The 22,631-nt window shown below is 44.0% G+C and overlaps 1 long non-coding RNA gene and 1 other non-coding gene across 2 annotated transcripts; both read right to left on the bottom strand.

The window, feature by feature from the left end:
* Nucleotides 1-3,785: 3,785 nt before the first annotated feature.
* Nucleotides 3,786-6,779, bottom strand: LOC138438781 (uncharacterized). The gene is made up of 3 exons (XR_011256466.1): nucleotides 6,658-6,779; nucleotides 4,870-4,895; nucleotides 3,786-4,357 (listed from the first exon to the last, which is right to left on the bottom strand). It is a non-coding gene; the product is annotated as an uncharacterized lncRNA (long non-coding RNA).
* Nucleotides 4,740-4,812, bottom strand: LOC138439898 (small nucleolar RNA SNORD93). Its single transcript, XR_011256841.1, has one exon. It is a non-coding gene; the product is annotated as a small nucleolar RNA SNORD93 (small nucleolar RNA).
* Nucleotides 6,780-22,631: the final 15,852 nt, after the last annotated feature.

Here is a 22,631-nt window from a genome sequence, read left to right as displayed (position 1 = left end):
TACTCTGCATATCAGTTAAATAAGCAGGGTGACAATATACAGTCTTGACATACTCCTTTTCCTATTTGGAACCAGTCTGTTGTTCCATGTCCAGTTCTAACTGTTGCTTCCTGATCTGCATACAGATTTCTCAAGAGGCAGGTCAGGTGGTCTGGTATTCCCATCTCTTGGAAGAATTTTCCAGTTTACTGTGATCCACACAGTCAAAGGCTTTGGCATAGTCAATAAACCAGAAATAGGTGTTTTTCTGGAACTCTCTTCCTTTTTCCATGATCCAGCGGATGTTGGCAATTTGATCTCTGGTTCCTCTGCCTTTTCTAAAACCAGCTTGAACATCAGGGAGTTCACGGTTCACGTATTGCTGAAGCCTGGCTTGGAGAATTTTGAGCATTACTTTACTAACATAAGAGATGAGTGTAATTGTGTGGTAGTTTGAGCATTCTTTGGCATTGCCTTTCTTTGGGATTGGAATGAAAACTGACCTTTTCCAGTCCAGTGGCCACTGCTGAGTTTTCCAAATGTGCTGGCCTATTGAGTGCAGCACTTTCACAGCACCATCTTCCAGGATTTGAAATAGCTCAACTGGAATTCCATCACCTCCACTAGCTTTGTTCGTAGTGATGCTTTCTAAGGCCCACTTGACTTCACATTCCAGGATGTCTGGCTCTAGGTGAGTGATCACACCATCGTGATTATCTGGGTCATGAAGATCTTTTTTGTATAGTTCTGTGTATTCTTGCCACCTCTTCTTAGTATCTTCTGCTTCTGTTAGGTCCATACCATTTCTGTTCTTTATCAAGCCCATCTTTGCATGAAATGTTCCCTTGGAATCTCTAATTTTCTTGAGGAGATCTCTAATCCTTCTCATTCTGTTGTTTTCCTCTATTTCTTTGCATTGATAGCTGAGGAAGTCTTTATCACTCCTTGCTATTCTTTGGAACTCTGTATTCAGATGCTTATATCTTTCCTTTTCTCCTTTGCTTTTCGCTTCTCTTCTTTTCACAGCTATGTGTAAGGCCTCCCCAGATAGCCATTTTGCTTTTTTATAGTATTAAGTATTGTGATTACAGTATTAGTAGTATTGTGTTAGTTCCAGGTATACAACATAGTGATTCAGTATTTTTGCAGATTACAAGATGTTATTACAAGATAGTGGGTATAATCCCCTGTGATATATGGTATATCCTTACTGCTTATCTATTTTACGTACTACAGCAACTTGTATCTGTTAATACCATACCCCTATTTTGTCCCTCCCCACTTCCTTCTCCCCTTTGGTAACCACAAATTTGTTTTCTGTATCAGTGGAATCTAAAAAATACAAAAGGTTGTAAACTCACTTTAAAAAATAATTCTTCCAAAGCTTATGTTTTTTACACCTCAGCTTATTACCTATTTGCACTAGCCACATGTCAAGTGCTCAATAGCCACATGTAGCTAGTGGCTACTGTACTGGAGTAGTTTGAATTCTTGCCCAACTGGAAAATCATTCCATCGACTACATTCCCAGAAACAAGTCATGGTGACCTACATCATCCTGAATTTTATCCTGGGTTTTATCTCACGACTGAACTGAGCCAGATTGATGTGGAGCTATTCCGGAAATGCAGATGGCAGCTGTGGAGGGTACCTTGATACTTGGCCTTTGCAGTACAGATAAACTCCACCAGGGGGCTTGCTAGCTCTGATTGCATAGTTTAGGTAAGACAATTATTTATAAAATACCAGAATCAGTTTATAAACTTTTCAGTTTACAAACACAGGGCAAATTTTGGAAAGGCAATTTTTATAAGTACAAAATTAAAATAAGTCTTCCATACACATCTGTTTACTTATTCAGTCTCAACATGGCTTTCCTCTTGAGGTTTTATCCCCAACTTTGGCCCACAGGGGTCACTGGCTGACTGATCTTACTACCCTGGTCAAAGGCATCATTTCTTACTATCTCTAGATTCCCCTTTAGTTATCCACTTTCTCTATTCTATTTCAGATCATGAGGGAGAAATGAGAATCTCATTTGGGTTCCAGGGAGCCTAGAATACAAATGATCCTGCTTCCTCCACCTTGTCCATTTAAAATTTACATTCAAGTGCCAAATGACCAGTTTACCAACTCGATTTCCTGACTCCTGGGAAGCTCAGTCATACTGGTGGGAGCCTTGAAGTATCAGGTCTACTCTGGCTTGGTTTTATATCCTGCACTCTACTTGCTGAGCTTTTTTGTTCCGTTGTTATGTCTCATCTGCCTCTGAGACCCCACGAACTGCAGCACTCCAGGCTTCCCTGTCTCCCAGAGTTTGCTCAGACTCATGTCCTTTGAGTTAATGCCATCCAACCATCTCATCCTCATCCCTTTTCTTGCCCTCAGTCTTTCCCAGCATCAGGATCTTTTCCGATGAGTTGGCTTTTTGCATAAGGTGGCCAAAGTTTTGGAAATTCAGCACCAGTTCTCCCCTCGAATTATCATGTTGTTTGCTATTTGTTTAGTCGTGTCAGACTCTTTGTGACCTCATGGACAGAGGACTCCAGGCTCCTGTCCATGGATTCTTCAGGCAACAATATGGAATGGGTTGCCATTTCCTTCTCCAGGAGATCCCCCCAGCCAAGGGATTGAAACCATGTCTCCCACATTGCAGGCGGCTTCTTCCTGTCTGAGCCATCAGGAAAGCCCCCTATTTGTTTATAAGCCACCCCCAGATCATTCAGGGAATGTAGTTGGGGTATAAAAGATAAAGATTTTCTTCATGCCCAAAGCTCCTCCCTTGGAATAACAAGTCCTCTGAAAACATTTCAGCTCCAGATTTGCTTCTCCTCAGGGCCTGGTAGTTTAGGCATGCTTAGTCACTCTTGCTTTTAGCACAACACGTAGGCATGTATGATGCCAAGGAGGGCAAGCTGACTGCAACTCGCTTTGGTGATCCTAGATTTTACTTAACCAAGGTACTGGAACTCTCCATTGTCAGGGTACAGGGAAACGGGTTGGGGGAGATGGAGCGATTATGCACCATACCTGGAAGCACAAGAAGGCACCTGAAAGCCCCGCTTCCTCCTATAGGAAGATGGCCCAACCCAGCTGCCAGTGTTCCTGGTCATGGTGAGTAGGGCTCAACAGGCTGTGGCTATACCTGTTATCCACAGGAATGAACTGGCCCATCCATTTTCAAAAGAACCCTTGAACATCCCCATGGAAAATATCCAAATGATTTATGCATCCAGCTTTGCCATTAACCCAGTTATTCAGCATTCTCCCTGGTGGCTCAGCTGGTAAAAAAATCTGCCTGCAATGTGGGAGACCTGGATTTCGAAGATCCCCTGGAGAGGGGACCAGCTACCCATGCCAGTATTCTGGCATGGAGAATTAATTCCCTGGACAGAGGAGCCTGGCAGGTTACAGTCCATGGGGTCGGAGTCAGACTGAGCAACTTTCACTAGAACCTCACGCCTCACTTAATTCCCTGGTTTAGCCAGTATCTGCCCCAGCCAGCCTAAATTTTGTCACGTAATTTTCACACTTCATTTTCTGCTACCATGTGGCTACTAGTATACATTGCCAAGAGACACGGAAGTGTCATACCACTCACACCCTGCCAAAAGCTGTTGTCTGAAACATCTATAAAGAAAACTTGTATACATCCCTTGACTGTTTCTCAAGCATTTACACACTTAGATAACCCCAAGGTGATTTTGATGTTTTTGCCCACTTTATTCTCAGCAGCTTAATCACTGACCCAAGACCCTCTTCCCACAGATTTCATTGGAAATGTCATTTAAGATGCCAGAAAGGGAAAGTTTTTAAGTCATATTTATTGAAATTGAATTTACATTCAGTAAAACTCACTCAAAATTTCTGACAAATGGAATTACCACTATAATCAAAGTGTAGAACAGTTCCTCAGACCCAACCCTCAAAATGCTATGCAACAAACTCCTCCACTGATCTGTCCTCTATACAAGGGGTCAAATTTAATCATCAAAATGATTAGACAAAACTGCAAGCACAAAACCCCGAGGTTTAGGATAGTCAAAAGAATGGGATTTAAAAATAACCTTTGTAAATTAAAGCAGCTAGCCAAATTCTCTTAAGATAGTTGTAGAATAGCTAGTCTAGTTACTGTGTCAAGATTCAGGCTGGATCTTATTTAAAAAAAACTGTTTTAAATAATGGAATTGAATTCTGCCAAAAATTCTCTACAGGGCAGATATATATTCTTACAGATACTTGGCAGCTTGTTTTTTTTTTAATTCACCCCTGCTACCACCATGAAAAGGACAATTAGCAAAAAGCTCTGTTCTGTATATACCAATCACATGTTCAAATACACCTTATCTCCTGGAAAAGCTTCTTTAAAGCACCAGCCCTGTAAGAGAAGTATCACAGTAGATAATTAGAGCAGCAATTACTAAATTAGATATTAAGAAAATATAGTGACTAAACCATGTTTATAAAAGCAGTTCAGGTAAGGAAAATGAATTCCCCAATGAACTACATATTGTCAAATCAGGCATAGCAATATTCTGACATTAAAAAAAAAATTAACTCAAAATGGCCACCATTGCCAAAGATAAACAGCTTTAAAGGTTAGATGCCAATCACTTAAAAATACTTTTGTAAAATAATACTACTCTTGGCATAATAAAGTATTATCTATTTACTACAGCCCCCCCCCCCATTTTATTTAAAATATAATGTTTAAAAGGGGGAGGATGTGATTGCACTTAATAAATTCCTGCCCATCAAATTGGCCTCAGGTAAATCCTTTAACCCATCAGAGCAGAGGATATCCAATCAGATTAGGGTTCTCATCCTTGGCCAAGAATTCTATCCAACTATTTAATAACTCAAGCCAGATTTTCTCCATTTGGTCCATACCTTAAGCTTGTCAGCATCTTGTCAGCCTGGTAGGAAAGAGAGAGAAACAATGTTAAGAATACCACTAATTTTTAAAAAATTATTTTAATTGGAGGATAATTACTTTACAATATTGTTTTGGGCACTTTGTGTCTTTTTTTTTTGGTATAGAGTATCTTATTGGGCTATTTACCTTTGGTGACTAAAGAGCTAACTTGGGGTAGAATTCCTGTAAAACAGCAATATTTTCCCAATTTCCTGACACTGGGAATCTCCTGAAATTCCCAGCAAGGAGACACCCTGGGCGTCACCATCTAACTTTATCTCCTTGTTACACTAGCATGGAACAATATCAACTTGGGGAAAAAATATAAACATTACTGGTAACAGTATTTACCCATGAAAGAGGGAAACAAACTCTTCACATTAAAAAAGAAAGCAAAGGAAGCCTGAAACTAGTGTATAGAGGCAGAGGCAGAGGCCATCGAATTGAGAACAGTCCTGTCAACACTTGCTCAGTTCCCACAGTCTTTAAATAGACACTGGCTCTCAGCCATGTCCCTCTCCTAAAGGGAATTGTTTAAAAAAAAGGGGGGGGGGGCCGTGCCTAGGACACAGCTCGCATCAGTAAAATCAGATACTTTCTGATCAGTAAAAGGGTCTTTCACCACTGAGGCAAACATGTAAACATCCTACAAGCCTCCCATTTCAAGAGATTACTAAGCGGCACCAATGATAACGATTCCTTCATTCAGTCAGCTATAAATTGAGATCTTTACAAGTTTTATTAAATCCGGGGAGTAACGCTTTCGATAGGAATGTATCCCGGTAAAACACTTAAAATGCCCTCTAATGCTGAGGACCAGAGTTAAACTTAGAAACGCTTCCTCGAGACAAACTTTCTCTAGGGCCACTTTTCCTGTTTATCTTGGCGGACACAAGTCAGAACCCCAGAGGTTCCGACTTTTTCTCAGGCCAGAGAACGATGACGGGCCTCAAGCTCATGAGACTCCACACACGTCATGAAAGAGGGTCCCATGCTGCATAATTTACTGTCAGTGCTGAAAAAGGAATGTGGGGGAGAAAAACTGCTCCCTCATCAAGGCTCACAGTAGCTAACCGCTCCCACAAGCGTCACGCAGACCTTTTAAAGAGCGCAACCACAGAGCGAAGTGGCAACTGAGAGGCATTTGCGGAGGGGGAGTGCCTGTGTGGGCGAAATTACCTCCGTTTCTTGCTAACACCGGAATTAACACTGCTCTGCCTTGAAGGCTAAAGTGTTTCAGGCCCGTGATCTCATCCGCTTCCTGAATAGACCATGTCAGAGTCCCCAGAGCCCCCGGGCAGGCGGGGGCCCCGCGTGCGCCCCAACTCGGACGCCGTCCAGGGCTCTGCGCCTCCGTCCCGGGTCGGTTCCTCCAAGAGTCTTGTTTGTTTTTTCTCTTTTCATTGCAAAAGGAGCTTGAAGCTCCATGTGGCCCGGATCCCTTGAGCATCGGGGTCCCAGGCACAAGTGACGCGCGCCTCGGCGGGGGGAAAGAGGGACCTTAGGCGCCAAGAGAGTTATTTCTGGGGAGGAAGGGTCCCCGGTACCCTGAGGATGTCCTGGCCGCAGAAGAGCTCTCACAGCGGCTCCCCTGGGGCCTGGGAGGCCTCTCTGAGGGGGAGCCGAGCTGGGGTCGAAGACTAGCCCTAGGCGCCCCCATGGGGCGACGCGCGGAGAGCAGGGGCGGCCCTGGTAAGTGCCTCTGCAGAGACCCCCGGGCCACGCGGAGGGCTCCAGCGTCGAGCTGGTCGAAAGCCACTTACCGAGTCGCGCGCGGAGGCAGAAAGGGAAGAGAGACAGGGAGACACCCAGTTTAAAAGGGGCCTGGGCGATCAGCCACCCGCGGCAACCAACCAAAAAGTTGCCCTAGAGCCCCGCCCGGCCCGGGACCCAGCCCAGCGCCCGCTCCTCCCAGCCAGCGGCACCCTGAGGCCCTCGCGCGCCTCCTGCCGGGGGGCCTGGGGCGAGCGGAGCGGGCGGCTGCCCCGGCCTCCCGCAGCTAGGGCCTCAAAGCTGACCCACCGAAACCTCTCCCTAAGAGTGGTGTCCATTTACCTTGAGGCAGATTCAAGGGAGCTTCTGGCACTCGAATAATGTTAGGTATTTCTGCCTGTCCCCCCTCTCCCCACCTCACGTATCCCATGCCAGACTATTCCCCAGGATAGTCTGCAAGCCACCAGAAGTCCCCAGCTTTGCTTTTATACTTGGTTCTATCCTTAATCTGTCCCTGGAATTTTGAGAATTGAGACTTCCTAGGTACTGGAGCACTTTAGATCATTTTGGTTGGGGAGACTGTTTAGGGCAACAAGTATACATCAACAAGTATACACTCAGCAGTAGGCACCCTGATCTATGCTGGGGGGTGGGTTGTTGTTGTCAGTCTCTAAGTCCAGTCGGACACTTTTGGACCCCATGGACTGCAACATGGCAAGCTTCCCTGTCCTTCACTATATCCCAGAGTTTGCTCAACCCATGTTCATTGAGTTGGTGATGCCATCCAACCATCTCATCCTTTGTGGTCCCCTTCTCCTCCTGCCTTCAATCTTTCCCAGTATCAAGGTCTTTTCCAGTGAGTCAGCTGGCTCTTCCCATCAGGTGGCCAAAGTATTGGAGCTTCAGCTTCCGCATCAGTCCTTCCAGTGAATATTCAGGATTGATTTCCTTTAGAATTGACTGGTTTGATCTCCTTGCAGTCCGAGAGTCTTCTCCAGCACCACAGTTAGAAACCATCAGTTCTTCCATGCTCAGCCTTCTCTGTGGTCCAACTCACATCCATACATGACTACTGGAAAAACCATAGCTTTGACTATAGGGACCTTTGTTGGCAAAGGTCGACATGCCATGATGTACCAGATGCCACGATCTTAGTGTTTTGAATGTTGAGTTTTAAGTCGGCTTTTTCACTGTCCTCTTTCACCTTCATCAAGAGGCTCTTTAGTTCGTCTTCGCTTTCTGCTCTTAGAGTGGTATCATCTGCGTATCTGAGGTTGTTGATATTTCTCCCAGGAATCTTGATTCCAGCTTGCAATCAAGCTAGGGGGCAGGAGGGGGAATGGTGTTGAATGAGAAACTGCCCCTGCTTTCAAGGAACATAAAATGCAGTGTGCCACAGGATCAAGCCACCAAGCCCAGTCTCCTAAGGACATCAGGGAAAGCTTTCTGGAGGAGAGGGTGTCTAGGCTGAATCTAGTATGACTAGCAAGAAGCTTGCTTCACGATATAGGCGAAACCAAGAGAGTTAAAGAAGAGTCATAGACTAGAGGGACTTTTAGATCATACAGAATTTCTGGTGGAGTAGAGCACACATTAGGGTGTTCCCCAAAAGGAGACTTGTTGCCACAATGGAACGTAAGCCTAATGGGGACTCAGCTTCTCCTCTGCTGGATCCTCTGAATTCACCATAGTGCCTGGAACATATCTGAGTAAGTGGGAAATGACTCCAGGGAAAGGGATTCGCCACTGAACCCCCACAGTAGTTGAGTATTCATGCTGTGAAACTCTTCAAGGCTCATAGTGATGATCGTGGTGGGGGTCTTATCCCAGAATGTAGCTTTTTGGGTCTCCATACGTGTGAGTCTGTTCCTGCATTCCCAGGACATGGCCTAGAGCTTGGTGCACTGTGAATGCTTGATAAAACCTGCTGGATTTCCTTTCTTGGTGTGTATTTGCCCTGCTGCTAGAGAGGAACCCTCCCACCCCCACCCCCACTCACCATGCCATGTCTCTTGGTGAAGGAACTTCTGCAGGCAAATGCCCTGAGCCTCTGTCCACCCTTTCCTCATTCCCTTCCAGGAAAGAAGGAATTTCAATAAAATCTTGTTCTAACATGAACTTTGAGAGCACACAAACTGGGGTAAGCTTGTTGGCATCCATCCTCACCTGTTCCCTGTTTTCAAGATTGTAATCTTCTCTGATGTCTCCCCCTAGACAAGGGTTGAGACATGACCATTTGGAAGCCATTGAGGGTTTTCTTGGTTCAGTGTACTGTCATCTGGGTATAAGTGTCACTCCTTTAACCTTTGTGATTTTCAGTAGTCCAAACTGAATAAAAGATAGTATTTCTTACTAATCCTGCAAAAACAAGATCTTGCATTTTACTCACTTTAAATTTTTGGCCCCCATATATGTTATGGCAGGTGATGTCCAATGGCTCCTCTTTCTCAAAGAAGAGCAAATCCATTAGGAGGCTGTAAGCTGTGAAGGTTCATGTTCTTTTTCTTCCCTCATTGCCAGCCCCAATATAAGATAACAGTGACCCAAGGTTAGGATAGGGAGTAGAACAGACTCAGCTCTAAAATCACAATCTTATTATCAGCAGTAAAGCTAACACTTTCATTTCCCTTCTGTGTCTTGTTTTGCATTGGTTCTAAAGGTGGAAGGGCAAGAAAGCACATTTTTTATCGTCCTCCCCCAACCCTGCAGTTGTCTGATCCTTATTTGTTTCCAGTGGACTAACATCAGATACGGATCTGGGACATTTGCTTTCGCCAGTTAATTGGCCCATTCATTTCCTTTTGTCTCTGTTTAGTGCACAGTTTGTTGTGTTGCTGTAGAGTCAGGAGATAAAGCAACTGAAGACATTATTTATGATTTAAATGATCACAGCAGTTGGGTAACATTTTAATTGGCGTCAGTGGGCCATTTGCCACATGCTGTTCTCTGCCCAGCAGCCTGCCTCTTCCAAGCAGCTGTAGGCTTGTTTTCAAGCCAGGAGAGAATGTTTTGCTCTCATGGAGGCCTATTGGTTTCATTTGCCTCAGTAGAAGCGGGTGATGGCTGAAATGTGGCTGATTTCAGCGATTCGAGGTTGTACAGGTAAGCATGCTGGAAGCACTGGGATACAACTGTACTTGTTTCTGACCTCCAGAATGGATACAAAACAGACTATTTAAAAAATGCCCTCTCAGGTTAGTTGCTCAAACATAGTCGTTCACAAGGCATCTGGAAAATTTAGGAATAAAGGTATAAAATAGATTTCTATTTCATGTTTTCTATTCACGATATCAAATATATCACCTTTATTGATAAGCATGCTCTAGTTGTAAAACAAATAAAATGAAAACATCCTTTAACTCCACATCCTTCTGCAACTAACTGCTTATTTCTTTTTCTCTTGCTAGTGTGTGTGCCTCATGCTAAGTCGCTTTAGTCATGTCTGATTCTTTGCAGTTCTGCGAACCGTAGCCTACCAGTCTTCTCTGTCCATGGGATTAGCCAGGCAGGAATGCTGGAGTGGGTTGCCATGCCATGTTCCAGGGGATTTCCCCAACCTAGGTATCAAACTAGTATTTCTTATGTCTCCTGCATTGGCAGGCAGATTCTTTACCACTAGGGCCACCTGGAAAGCCCTCTCTTGATAGCAAGTCTCCTCAAAAGCACTGTTTCTAATTGCTCTCCTCCACTCTTCTCAATCTAATTGTGTCGGGCAGCCTCTGAGATGATCCCAGTGGCCCCATCTCCTGCTATTCATGCCCTTGTGTAGTTCGTTTCTCTTGAGTGTGGGCTGGACCTGTTGAATTTCTTCCAATGAATAGAGTACAGCAAAAGCAATGGAATGGCATATGAAAAGATGCTCCCTATCATATGTCGCTAGGAAACTGCAAATTAAAACAACAGTGACATGCCGTTATATATCTATTGGAAGAGCTAACTTCCAAAACACTGACAACACCAAATGCTAGTGAGGATGTATTAATAACTAGCAACTTTCTTCGTTGCTGGCAGGCATGCGAAATGGCACAGCCACTTGGAAGACAGTTTGGCAGTGGCTCAGACAGCAGTGTCTGTCTACAATGCGGGAGACCTGGGTTCGATCCCTGGGTTGGGAAGATCCTCTGGAGAAGGAAATGGCAATCCACTCCAGTACTATTGCCTGGAAAATCCCATGGATGGAGGAGCCTGGTAGGCTACAGTCCATGGGGTCGCAAAGAGTCGGACATGACTGAGCGACTTCACTTTCGCTTTCTACCAAAGTAAACATGTTCTTACCACATAATCCAGCAGTCAAGCTCCTTGGTATTTACCCAAATGAGCTGAAAACTTGCACCCACACAAACACTTGCACATAGATGTTTACAGTGGGTTTATGTATTCATCATTGCCAAAGCTTGGAAACCACCAGGCTTCAGTAGGTGAATGGATAAGTAAATTGTGGTATATCCAAACTCTGGAGTACTATTCTATACTAAAAAGAAGTGAGTTGTGAAGCCATGAAAAACATGAAGGAAACTTAATTTCCTAAGTTTACATACTATGCAATTACATAATCACATATTACTAAGTGAAAGGAGCCAACCCGAAAACCTTACCTACTGTTTGATTCCAACTATGTGGCATGTTGGAAAAGTAAAACTATGGGAACAAAAAAAAAAGATCAGTGGTTGCCAGAGGTTTGGGGAGAGAGAGGACAAATAGGTGGCACACAGGGGATTTTTAGGTCATTGGTAGTGAGACTGTCCTGTACAGGATTGCTAGATGGACATAAGAAAGAGCTCCTCCTTGTTTGCACCTTAGTGGAGGCATGTGGGGTAGAGAATAATTGAAGATGAGCTTTGTTCAGTTGTACACTTATATGATTGTTCAAATTCTGTTGTTCAGTCACTAAGTCACGTTTGACTTTTTGCAACCCCATGGACTGCAGCACACCAGGCTTCCCTGTCCTTTACCATCTCCTGGAGTTTGCTCAAACTCAAGTCCAGTGAATCTGTGATGCCATCCAACCATCTCCTCCTCTGTTGTCCCCTTCTCCTCCTGCCTTCTATCTTTCCCAGCATCAGGGTCTTTTCTAATGAGTCAGCTCTTCACATCAGGTGGGCAAAGTATTAGAGCTTCAGCTTTAGCATCACTCCTTCCAATGAATATTCAGGATTGATTTCCTTTAGGATGGACTGGTTTGATCTATTTGCTGTCCAACAGACTCTCAAGAGTCTTCTCTAGCACTACAATTCGAAAGCATGAATTCTTCCATGCTCAGCCTTTTTTATGGTCCAACTCTCACATCCATACATGACTACTGGAAAAACCATAGCTTTGACTATGCAGACCTTTGTCAGCAAAGCGGTGTCTCTGCTTTTAATATGCTGTCTAGGTTGTCTAACTTCCCTGGTGGCTCAGACGGTAAAGCGTCTGCCTACAATGCAGGAGGCCTGGGTTCGATCCTTGGGTTGGGAAGATCCCCTGGAGAAGGAAATGGCAACCCACTCCAGTACCCTTGGCTGGAAAATCTCATGGACAGAGGAGCCTGGTAGGCTACAGTCCATGGGGTAACAAAGAGTTGGACACGACTGAGTGACTTCACTTTCTTTCACTACGTTGGTCATAGCTTTTCTTCCAAGGAGCAGGTGTCTTAATTTCATAACTAACTGCAGTCTCCATCTACAGTGATTTTGGAGCCCAAGAAAATAAAATCTGTTGCTGTTTCCATTTTTTCCCATCTATTTGCCAGGAAGTGATGGTATCAGATGCCATGATCTTTGTCTTTTTTAATGTTGAGTTTTAAGCTGGCTTTTTCTCCCTCCTCTTTGACCTTCATTAAGAGTCTCTTTAGTTCCTCTTTGCTTTCTGCCATAAAGGTGGTGTCATCTGCATATCTGAAGTTATTGATATTTCTCCCGGCAGTCTTGATTCCAGCTTGAGCTTCATCCAACCCAGCATTTCACATGATGGCCTCTGCATAGAAGTTAAATAAGCAGGGTGACAATATACAGCCTTGACACACTCCTTTCCCAATCTGGAACCAGTCCATTTTCCATGTCCAGTTCTAACTGTTGCTTCTTGACCTGCATACAGGTTTCTCAGAAGATAGGTCAAGTGGTCTGGTATTCCTAGCTCTTTAAGAATTTTCCACAGTTTGTTGAGATCCACACAAAGGCATTAGCGTAGTCAATGAAGTAAATGATTTTCTGGAATTCCCTTGCTTTTTCTGTGATCCAGCAGATGTTGGCAATTTACTCTATGGTTCCGCTGCCTTTTCTAAATCCAGCTTGTACATCTGGAAGTTCTTGGCTCATGTACTATTGAAACCTAGCTTGAAGGATTTTGAGCATGACCTTGCTAGCATGTGCAATGAGTGCAATTAGTTTGAACATTCTTTGGCATTGCCTTTCTTTGGGACTGGAATGAAAACTGACCTTTTCCAGTCCTGTGGCCCCTACTGAGTTTTCCACATTTGCTGGCATACTGAGTGCAGCACTTTAACTACATCATCTTTTTAGGATTTGAAATAGCTCATCTGGAATTCCATCACCTCCACCGGCTTTGTTTGTAGTAATGCTTCCTAAAGCCCACTTGGCTTCACACTCCAGGATGTCTGGCTCTAGTTGAGTGATCACACCATCCTGGTTATCCAGGTCATTAAGAATGTTTTTGTGTAGTTCCTTTGTGTGTTCCTGCCACCTCTTCTTAGTATCTTCTGCTTCTGTTAGGTCCATATCATTTCTGTCCTTTATTGTGCCTATCTTTGCATGAAATATTCTCTTGGTGTCTCCAATTTTCTGCAAGAGATCTCATCTTTCCCATTCTATTGTTTTCCTCTATTTGCATTGATCGCTGAGGAAGGCTTTCTTATCTCTCCTTGCTATTCTCTGGAACTCAGCATTCAGATGGATATATCTTTCCTTTTCTCCTTTTCCTTTCACTTCTCTTCTTTTCTCAGCTGCTTCTAAGGCCTCCTCAGACAGCCATTTTGCCTTTTTTCATTTCTTTTTCTCTGGGATGGTTTTGATTACTGCCTTCTGTACAATGTCATGAACCTCTCTTCATAGTTCTTTAGGCACTCTATGTATCAGATCTAATCACTTGAATCTATTTGTCATTTCCACTGTATAATCATGAGGGATTTGATTTAAGTCATACTTGAATGGCCTAGTGGTTTTCCCTACTTTCTTCAATTTAAGTCTGAATTTGGCAATAAAAAGTTCATGATCTGAGCCACAGTCAGCTCCTGGTCTTGTTTTTCCTGACTGTATAGAGCTTCTTCATCTTCAGCTGCAAAGAATATAATCAATCTGACTTTGGTATTGATTATCTGGTGATGTTGATGTGTAGAGAAGTCTCTTGTGTTGTTGGAAGAGAGTGTTTGCTATGACCAGTGCATTCTCTTGGCAAAACTCTGTTAGCCTTTGCCCCAGTTCATTTTGTACTTCATGGCCAAACTTTCCTGTCACTCCAGGTATCTCTTGACTTCCTACTTTTGATTGTTCAAATGAACATTGTCAAATTTAAATTTCAAGAGGGTAGGAATTGTGACTCCTTAATTTCTGCATATAAGTCTGGGCTGCCTGAACCTCGTGCAAAAGGTTGCTAATAAATACCTTTCATGGAAATGATGATAAATATGTGAAGTCACTTGACTGGAATGCCCTTTCCGATGAACACATATTTGTGACCTACATTCAGAAGGCTGGAAATTGCTTCCAGGCCTATCCAGATCTGTGCTGGGAACTGAATGCAGCAATGCCACAAACAGCTTCTTCTAAATTACTCTTTAAGCTTTAGAAAGATTATGAAGAAGTAGTGTGTAATTGTTCTGGTGTCTTCAGTGATGCACTTAAACAGGAGTGTTTCCTTCCCTCCCCCTGCCGTGACTAAACATCTGTGCAACCATGACTGTTCCAGCTTAAAGGAAAGCATCAGACCCGTTTAGACTCTCCTGCTATTCATCCTGTGTCTTCTTTCTCCTCTCATTCCCAAAGGGGTAGCCTTCCAGTGGGGGCAGCAGCATCATAGATGCTCTGTCGAGAGCAGAGTTAGTCTCTATTTTTTCATTACTGATCTGCATGCCCTTAACGAGCTTGCACTCTGCTAGATGGAACTTGAGGTGCCCAGGGGGCTTTACGCTTTGGTTGAGTCAGGTAAATTTACTCAGATACAAAAATTTAAACAGGCATCCGGGGAGAACGTTGAGTATGCTTTTGTAGAAAGATCCCATCTTTCTGGTTTCCACTCCCTTCCCTTCTCTCCATGGGATCTGGTGTTCACATGTGGGGAGGCACTCTGGTTCCAGGAAGGGAGGCAGATGACAAGGACGGGTCTTCTGCATTTCAGCTGGCCTTGGACAGTGACTGCTGTAATGGAAGCATTACCAGCCGTGGGTCTTCTCCAGGGTTTGTTGTTGAAGACCTGGGACCTGGTCCCTCATGATCACACTTGCCTGTGGCTTAGTCAAGCCTTGGGAATCTGCTCTGATCAGCTCCAGGGGCACCTGCCCTGGCTACCCTATCCAAACCCCCACTCCCTCTCCACTCCTTTTTTTTTTTTTTTTAGCCTGTTTTCTTTATAGGACATATCTATGTATCTATCCATCTTTCTCTTTCATTTGGCCTCCTCTACTGAAACTTAAATCCCTTTCAAGATGATTTACCTAGAGGTCTCCTGTCCACTTCTCTACCTCTATTTCCATCTCCTCCTCTGTCTCCACCCCAAAACCCACACCCATACTGATACCAATCTGTCTCAATTATAAATATGGGTCTAAAATTTAACTTACTGGGTTCAGATTCTTGTTCTGTTATTTACCAGTTGGGGGCACCTTGACAAGTTACTTATCCTGCCTATGCCTTGATTTCTTTATTTGTGAAAATGGGATAATAATAGCACCTACGGTGTAGGTTATGATAAAGATAAAAATGAGTTACTATATGAAAAGGGTTTAGAAATGGGTCTGACATGTGGAAAGCATCTCCTAAGTATTTGCTGCTTTATAAAAATTATTGACAGTGTTCTTTACCAGAATATAAAGTCCATGAAGGCAGAAGCTTTGTCTGTCTTTTTTACTGTTATGTATCCTTAGCCTTCAGCAACATATGACCCACAGCAGGCACTTCATAACTAACTGTTGGCTGAATGAATAAAGGACTGTCTGGAGAAACAAAAAAGAGAGCAACAAAATCGATTTAAAAAAATACCACCACCTTTTCACACTCCCTCGGGCTGCCCAAGTGGCACTAGTGGTAAAGAACCCGCCTGCCAATGAAGGAGACATAAGAGATGCAGGTTCAATCCCTGGGTCAGGAAGATCCCCTGGAGAAGGACATGCAACCCACTCCAGTATTCTTGTTTGGAAAATTCCATGGACAGAGGACCGTGATGGGCTACAGTCCATAGGATCGCAAAGAGTTGGACATGGCTGAAGCAACTCAGACTTCACACTCCCTCTAGTAAAAGTTGATGTCCCTCTCAAGATGATTTCCTCCTCTTTAGAGTTCTCCTGTCCTTGAGGAGAAGCTTCCCAGGTGGCGCTAGCGGTAAAGAACTCGCCTGCCAATGAAGGAGACATCAGAGCTGCAGGTTTGAATCCCTGGGTGGGGAAGATCCCCTGGAGGAGGGCATGACAACGAGATTCTTGCCCGGAGGATCCGGTGGACAGAGGACCGTGGCGGGCTACAGTCCACTGGGTCTCGTGCAGAGTCGAACACGAGGGAACTGACTTAGCGTGCACATGTGTGCATCCTCTAGGAAGCTGAGAACTGGGTTTTAGTCTTCAATGACACTTTCTGTCTCCAGACTGCCTTATCCCAGGGCCGCCAAGCTTTCTGGGTAACCTGGTCCTGGGAGAACTCTCCCCTCTTGATCCTCAGAGGTTCCTCTCTCCACAAAAGTTTGGCTCCCTTCTCACATTGACACTAACACTATTCTTTCCTGATCAAAGTGGAGAGGCGGTACTCAGAGTATCACGTCTTGGGTGGTGTGTTTGTGTGTGTGTGTGTGTGCGTGTGTTAGTAGGGGAAAGCAGATAATAAGCAGCTCTCACAGTTTCAGTTCAGTTCAGTCACTCAATCGTGTCCAACTCTTTGAGACCCCATGAACCTCAGCACGCCAGGCCTCCCTGTCCATCACCAACTCCCGAAGTCCACCTAAACCCATGTCCGTTGAGTCGGTGATGCCATCCAACCATCTCATCCTCTGTCGTCCCCTTCTCCTCCTGCCCTCAATCTTTCCCAGCATCAGGGTTTTTTCCAATGAGTCAGCTCTTCACATCAGGTGGCCAAATTATTGGAGTTTCAGCTTCAACATCAGTCCTTCCAATGAACACCCAGGACTGATCTCCTTTAGGATGGACTGATTGGACCTTCTTGGAGTCCAAGGGACTCTTAAAAGTCTTCTCCAACACCATGGTTCAAAAGCCCCATTTTCCCATCATGCCTTTCTTCTTCCTAGGGCGATGGTATCTGTCTAGTTTCTGGCCTTACCTTGTCTGGCTAGCTTGAGAGAGAATTGGAGCCAGTTCTCCCCAGGACCCTGTGGCATTAACCACTTAGCTCTCCTGATGCCCTAGATCTGCATTACTAAGCCCCTGCTGCTGCTGCTGCTGAGTCGCTTCAGTCTTGTCCGACTCTATGCGACCCCATAGATGGCAGCCCACCAGGCTCCCCCGACCCTGGGATTCTCCAGGCAAAAACACTGAAGTGGGTTGCCATTTCCTTCTCTGATGCATGAAAGTGAAAAGTGAAAGTGAAGTTGCTCAGTCCTGTCTGACTCTTCGCGACCCCATGGACTGCAGCCCACCAGGCTCCTCCATCCATGGGATTTTCCAGGCAAGAGTACTGGAGTGGGGTGCCATCGGTTCCCTCCATTCGTTGTGGGAGTTAGCACTGATGGAAATGAGCTTTGGTTAGTATAAGAGGCTCAGAATCCAGTTGAATTTGGATTGTGATGAATTCTGCTCTCATCTTTCTTTTTTCTGCTGACTTTCCTCTCTCTGCCTTGGCAAGACACACCCCTTTGCAGGTCTGGGTTCAAGATGACTTGGCTACTTAGTTTTTAAGCTAGGGGCTTGTAATCAGCCCACAGGTCATGAAAGTGAGCCCCATCTGTAGTAAGGGAGGGTCTGACTACTGTCTGGTCACACTTGTGTTAAGTGTTGGTGCCCTATCTTCTGGAGTATTAAGGGTCACGATTCTGTTCAGGGGTGTCCTGGGACACCAAAGATGAGTCACACAGGATAGTTCAGAATGGCTCAGCAAAGGCTTGCTGTGTGGGTGGGTTTTCTTTCACTGGAAAAACCACAGGCATCATACAAGCGCCCTCTGAGAGAGGCTTTCACCCCACAACAAAGAAAGGAATAGTTAAATCAACTTTTCCAGCCATGTGATCCCAAGGGCATAGACTGGTTTGCAGATGTTGGCCTGCTGGAGAGCCTGTGTCCTAAGCTGGAGAGAGATCCCCTCTTCTCCTTGCCAGAGTTTTATATTATTATTTGATTAGTTCTTTTTAAGGCAATGTGAGAGAGATTCTCTCTGGGAGATAGATACATAAAAGTTTCTGCCATTAAAAAAAAACATTTTCTCTTCTGAGGGATTATGCATGCTTACAACTGTAAAAGATTTTTATTAGAGGACAGAGTTGTTTAATAAGATGTTACTTTTGCCAGCTTCTTAGCTCTCTGCTGAGGTCATTTATGTTTCAAAAGTCAGAGTGATAGAGGATCCCTGCTCTCCATCAGAGCTCTGTCTTAGGAGGAGCAAAGAGAGGGTCTTCCATGATGGAGCTCTGTGGATGGGACCCGGCCTCTGCCTCCTAAGGAATACAGTGACTCAACCAAATTGCTGGGACTTCCCTGAAAGTCCAGCGGTCACAACTCTGCACTTTCACTGCAAGGGGAGTGGGTTTAATCCCTATTCAGAGAACTAAGATCTCACGTGCTGTGAGACAAAGCCACAACAACCACAACATAAAACCGAAATTGCTGATTGTGTTGACATCTGATTTCAACATTTGGTTTCCCACTTGGGGTCCTGAAACGGGAATGTCTACTGTCTACCTCTCAGTAAAAATGTTACCCTGTAACAGATATGCATTAGAAGAGAGAGAGTTATTAAAGTGGTATCACAGAACCTTTTATATTTTTGTTCCTTCCCCTTATCCTTTTTGTTAGAAAACAGGATCTTAGGACCTCTGGTGGCCTTGCATCCCCTGACCTGTAGTCTGTGTTAGAAAAGTAAGTAAAATCAGGGAAATAGACTAGAGAGAAATGGGGAAGGGGAGTTCTCTGTTAGATCATCAGGGCATGCCCTCTGAGAGACTGTATTTCTGAAGAGACCTGACGGCAATGAGGGGCTGAGTCAAGGGGAGAACGTTCCAGCCAAGGGGCACTGTAGAACTCCTGGATCCTGGGGCATCGCCATTTACCTGGTGAATACCATCAGTGTGGGCCCAGTGACCAGCAGGCCATGAGGATTTGAATAACCTGGTGTTGTTAATCTGCTGGGATAATGGGCGCCTACTTTGAGCAAGCTGTGTGCAGCGAGCAACTTTGCACAAGAAGCCATGCATTTCCTTAGAAAAGAGGTGTTGAATCTTTCCCAGCTCTGCACCATAGAATGCTGAGGGGAAAATGTTTAGCTTGAAGAAATTTAAAGGTAGGTGTTGGCTACCTTGTCTTGTTCTTGGAGAAATTCAACATGAAGTTCCCTTTCAGAGAAAACAAGAAACAAAAATAAAACCTGCACTCTGCTTTCCCAGCCCAGATGAACCAATGTGGCCTTTAGGTGCCATTCTGATCGGAGGAGGCCAACATTTTGAATATCCCCCTTGAGTGAAACCCCTTTAGAATGTCTGAGTTTTAACTAAAATTGCTTCTTGATGTGTCCAACAGGATGATTTACCTACAAAATGTACTAACGCCAAGTCGTCAGTCTGTTACGAGTGCATGCGCGCTCAGCTGTGTCTGACTCTGGCGACCCCATGGACTGTAGCCCACCAGGCTCCTCTGTCCGTGGGAGTTTCCAGGCATGAATACTGGAGTGGGGTGCCATTTCCTACTCCAGGTTAGATGGGTTATTAAACTGTGCACTGAAGTGAGGCAGAATAGCTATTAAATGCAAAATTTTAAAATCATTATTGCTGTGTGGCACCCTTTCCGAAAGTCATTAGTGACTGTATTAGAAAACAGAGGGCTCAGAAAATAATTTTATTTTGAATCAGAAATAATACAGGGTAAGTTGCAGCTTTCTTTGACACTCAAACAGAGATTGTGTCTGCTATAACTCCTTTTTTCTTTTTTTTTCTTTATTGAAGTGTAGTTGATATAGTTATTGTGTTAATTCCTGCTGTACTGCAAAGTGATTCAGTTATACCACTATATCATTCTTTTTAATATTCTTGTCTTTTAAAAATTAATGAGTATATTTTTATTGAAATATAGTTGATTTACAATGCTGTTTAGTTTCAGGTGTACAACAAAGTGATTCAGCTTCATATATATATATATACACATACTATTATATATAGCATTATATATAGTATTATATATATATTTATTCTTTTTCAGTTTCTTTTTCCCACATCAGTTCAGTCGCTCAGTCATGTCCGACTCTTTGCGACCCCATAAATCACAGCACGCCAGGCCTCCCTGTCCATCACCAACTCCCGGAATTCACCCAAACTCATGTCCATAGAGTCGGTGATGCCATCCAACCATCTCATCCTCTGTCGTCCCCTTCTCCTCCTGCCCCCAATCCCTCCCATCATAAGAGTCTTTTCCAATGAGTTAATTATTCGCATGAGGTGGCCAAAGTGCTGGAGTTTCAGCTTTAGCATCATTCTTTCCAAAGAAACCCCAGGGCTGATCTCCTTCAGAATGGACTGGTTGGATCTCCTTGCAGTCCAAGGGACTCTCAAGAGCCTTCTCCAACACCACAGTTCAAACGCATCAGTTCTTCGGCACTCAGCCTTCTTCACAGTCCAACTCTCACATCCATACATGACCACAGGAAAAACCATAGCCTTGACTAGATGGACCCACATATGTTATTACAAAATATCGAGTATAGCTCTCTGTGCTATACTTTGTTGTTGATCCATTCTTTATGTAATAGTTCATCTACTAACCCCAGACTCCCACCTCATCGCTCCCCCATCCCTGCTCCCCCTTGGAAACCACAGATCTGTTCTTTATGTCTGTGGAGACAATTCCTGTTTCTGATTGTAGGTAGAGGATTCTGATATAGGTGATAGTCACACTTGCCAAGGCTTTTATTTTTACAGTGGATTCAACTTAAGTAAATAGTGTTCTATCTGTCATCCTGTCTAACCCTTTAGACAGCTGAAAGGTAACCAGGGCAGGTCATCCCAGTGTTGCAGATGAGAGCCGAAACAGTAGGGTTTGAGTGAGCAGAAGACTAGGATGAGAACTGGGTGTTCCTGCTTCTTCAGCCCCTGACTTCCTGCTGGAGTCTTTATCATGGTTACATAGTTTGGTACCTGGACCACTCTTAACCATGGAGTCAAAGACTGAGGACACTGGTATGGACACATTAATTTTTAGGAATTTAAAGGAAATCTGTGAAATACTAGCCTTCAGAGAGGACACATTAAATATTAAGTTATTAATAAATATTTTTATTTATGAAAAGTACGACTATGCACCTGTAGAAAGGGAAGCTATTTATGTACTGATCTGGAATAACTGCTAATAAATATTGTGTTTTACAAAATTTTGTTTATTTTTGGCTGGGCTGGGTCTTTGTTGCTGCGTGGGTTTTTCTCTAGCTGCGGTGCACGGGCTTTTCACTGCAGTGGCTACTCTTGTAGTAGAGCTCGGGCACTAGAGCACTCAGCCCTCACTAGGTGCAGCTCCTGGGCTCCAGCGCATAGGCTCAAAAGTTGTGGCACAAGGGTTTCGCTGCTCCAAGCATGTGGGATCTTCCTGGACCAGGGATGGAACCCATATCTTGGGCACAGGCACGTGGATTCTTCATCACTGAGCCACCAGGAAAACCCAGGAAATATTCTTAATGTTTTTTATTTTGACATATGTTAAGACTTCCAAGAAGTTCCAGAAATCATACAGAGATTTTCTGTGGGCCAGGAAATGTCTCTTCACCTGTCTTCCCCCAGTAATGAGTACATATGACCTTGGTAAATTGATAGAACGGGAAAGTTGAGATTGGTAAAATGCCATTAATTCAAGTAAAGACTTTATTTGCATTTCTAAGAAATACTTTAAAATAAGAAAGGTGAGATAGTGTACAGTATGCATCTATTTGTGTATTTTTAAAGGGGGTGAGGGAATGTGTGAGTTTGTGTTTGTTTCCATGTGCCTAGAATATCTCTGGAAGGATGTATACAAAACTAGACACACTGGGTTGCCTACAAGAAGAAGAACTGGGCGAGAAAGTGCAGTGCTGGGCTGTGCTCAGTCTCTCAGTCGCATCCAACTCTTTGCGACCCCTTGGACTGTAGCCCGCCAGGCTCCTCTGTCCATGGGATTTCCCAGGCAAGAATACTGGAGTGGGCTGCTGTTCCTCCCTCCAGAGCATCTTCCTGACCCAGGGATCTCTTGTGTCTCCTGCCTTGGCAGGTGGATTCTTTACCACTAAGCCACCTGGGAAGCCCTACAAAGTGTGAAAGAAATAGAATTACGCTCTTTTGTTCCAATCCATCTATTTTTCAAAAAGGTAATGAGAAATCTTTTTATGAGTTCATATAAAATATTCTCTAAATTACATTTTTAAGGTAAGTAATTCTGACTGTATCCCATTTGTAAAACAAGGGTGGGGAGGAATGTGTGTCTTTGCTTTCATAAACATAGAGCTCTTTGGAAGAATATCTAAGAAATCGGTAACATTGATCTGCTTCCAGGGATAAAAATGGGGAGCAGGGTACAGAAGCAGAGGGAGACCTTTCACCATATACCCTTTGTACCTTTTAAAATTTAAACTATGTGAATTTATTCCCTTTTCAACAAAATCAAGAAAACTAACTAACTAAATAAATAAATAAAACCCTAAAAATAAAG

The sequence above is a fragment of the Ovis canadensis genome, chromosome 4, assembly GCF_042477335.2.
Source record: "Ovis canadensis isolate MfBH-ARS-UI-01 breed Bighorn chromosome 4, ARS-UI_OviCan_v2, whole genome shotgun sequence".
NCBI lineage: Eukaryota > Metazoa > Chordata > Mammalia > Artiodactyla > Bovidae > Ovis > Ovis canadensis.
This window is presented reverse-complemented; position numbering and strand designations above follow the sequence as displayed.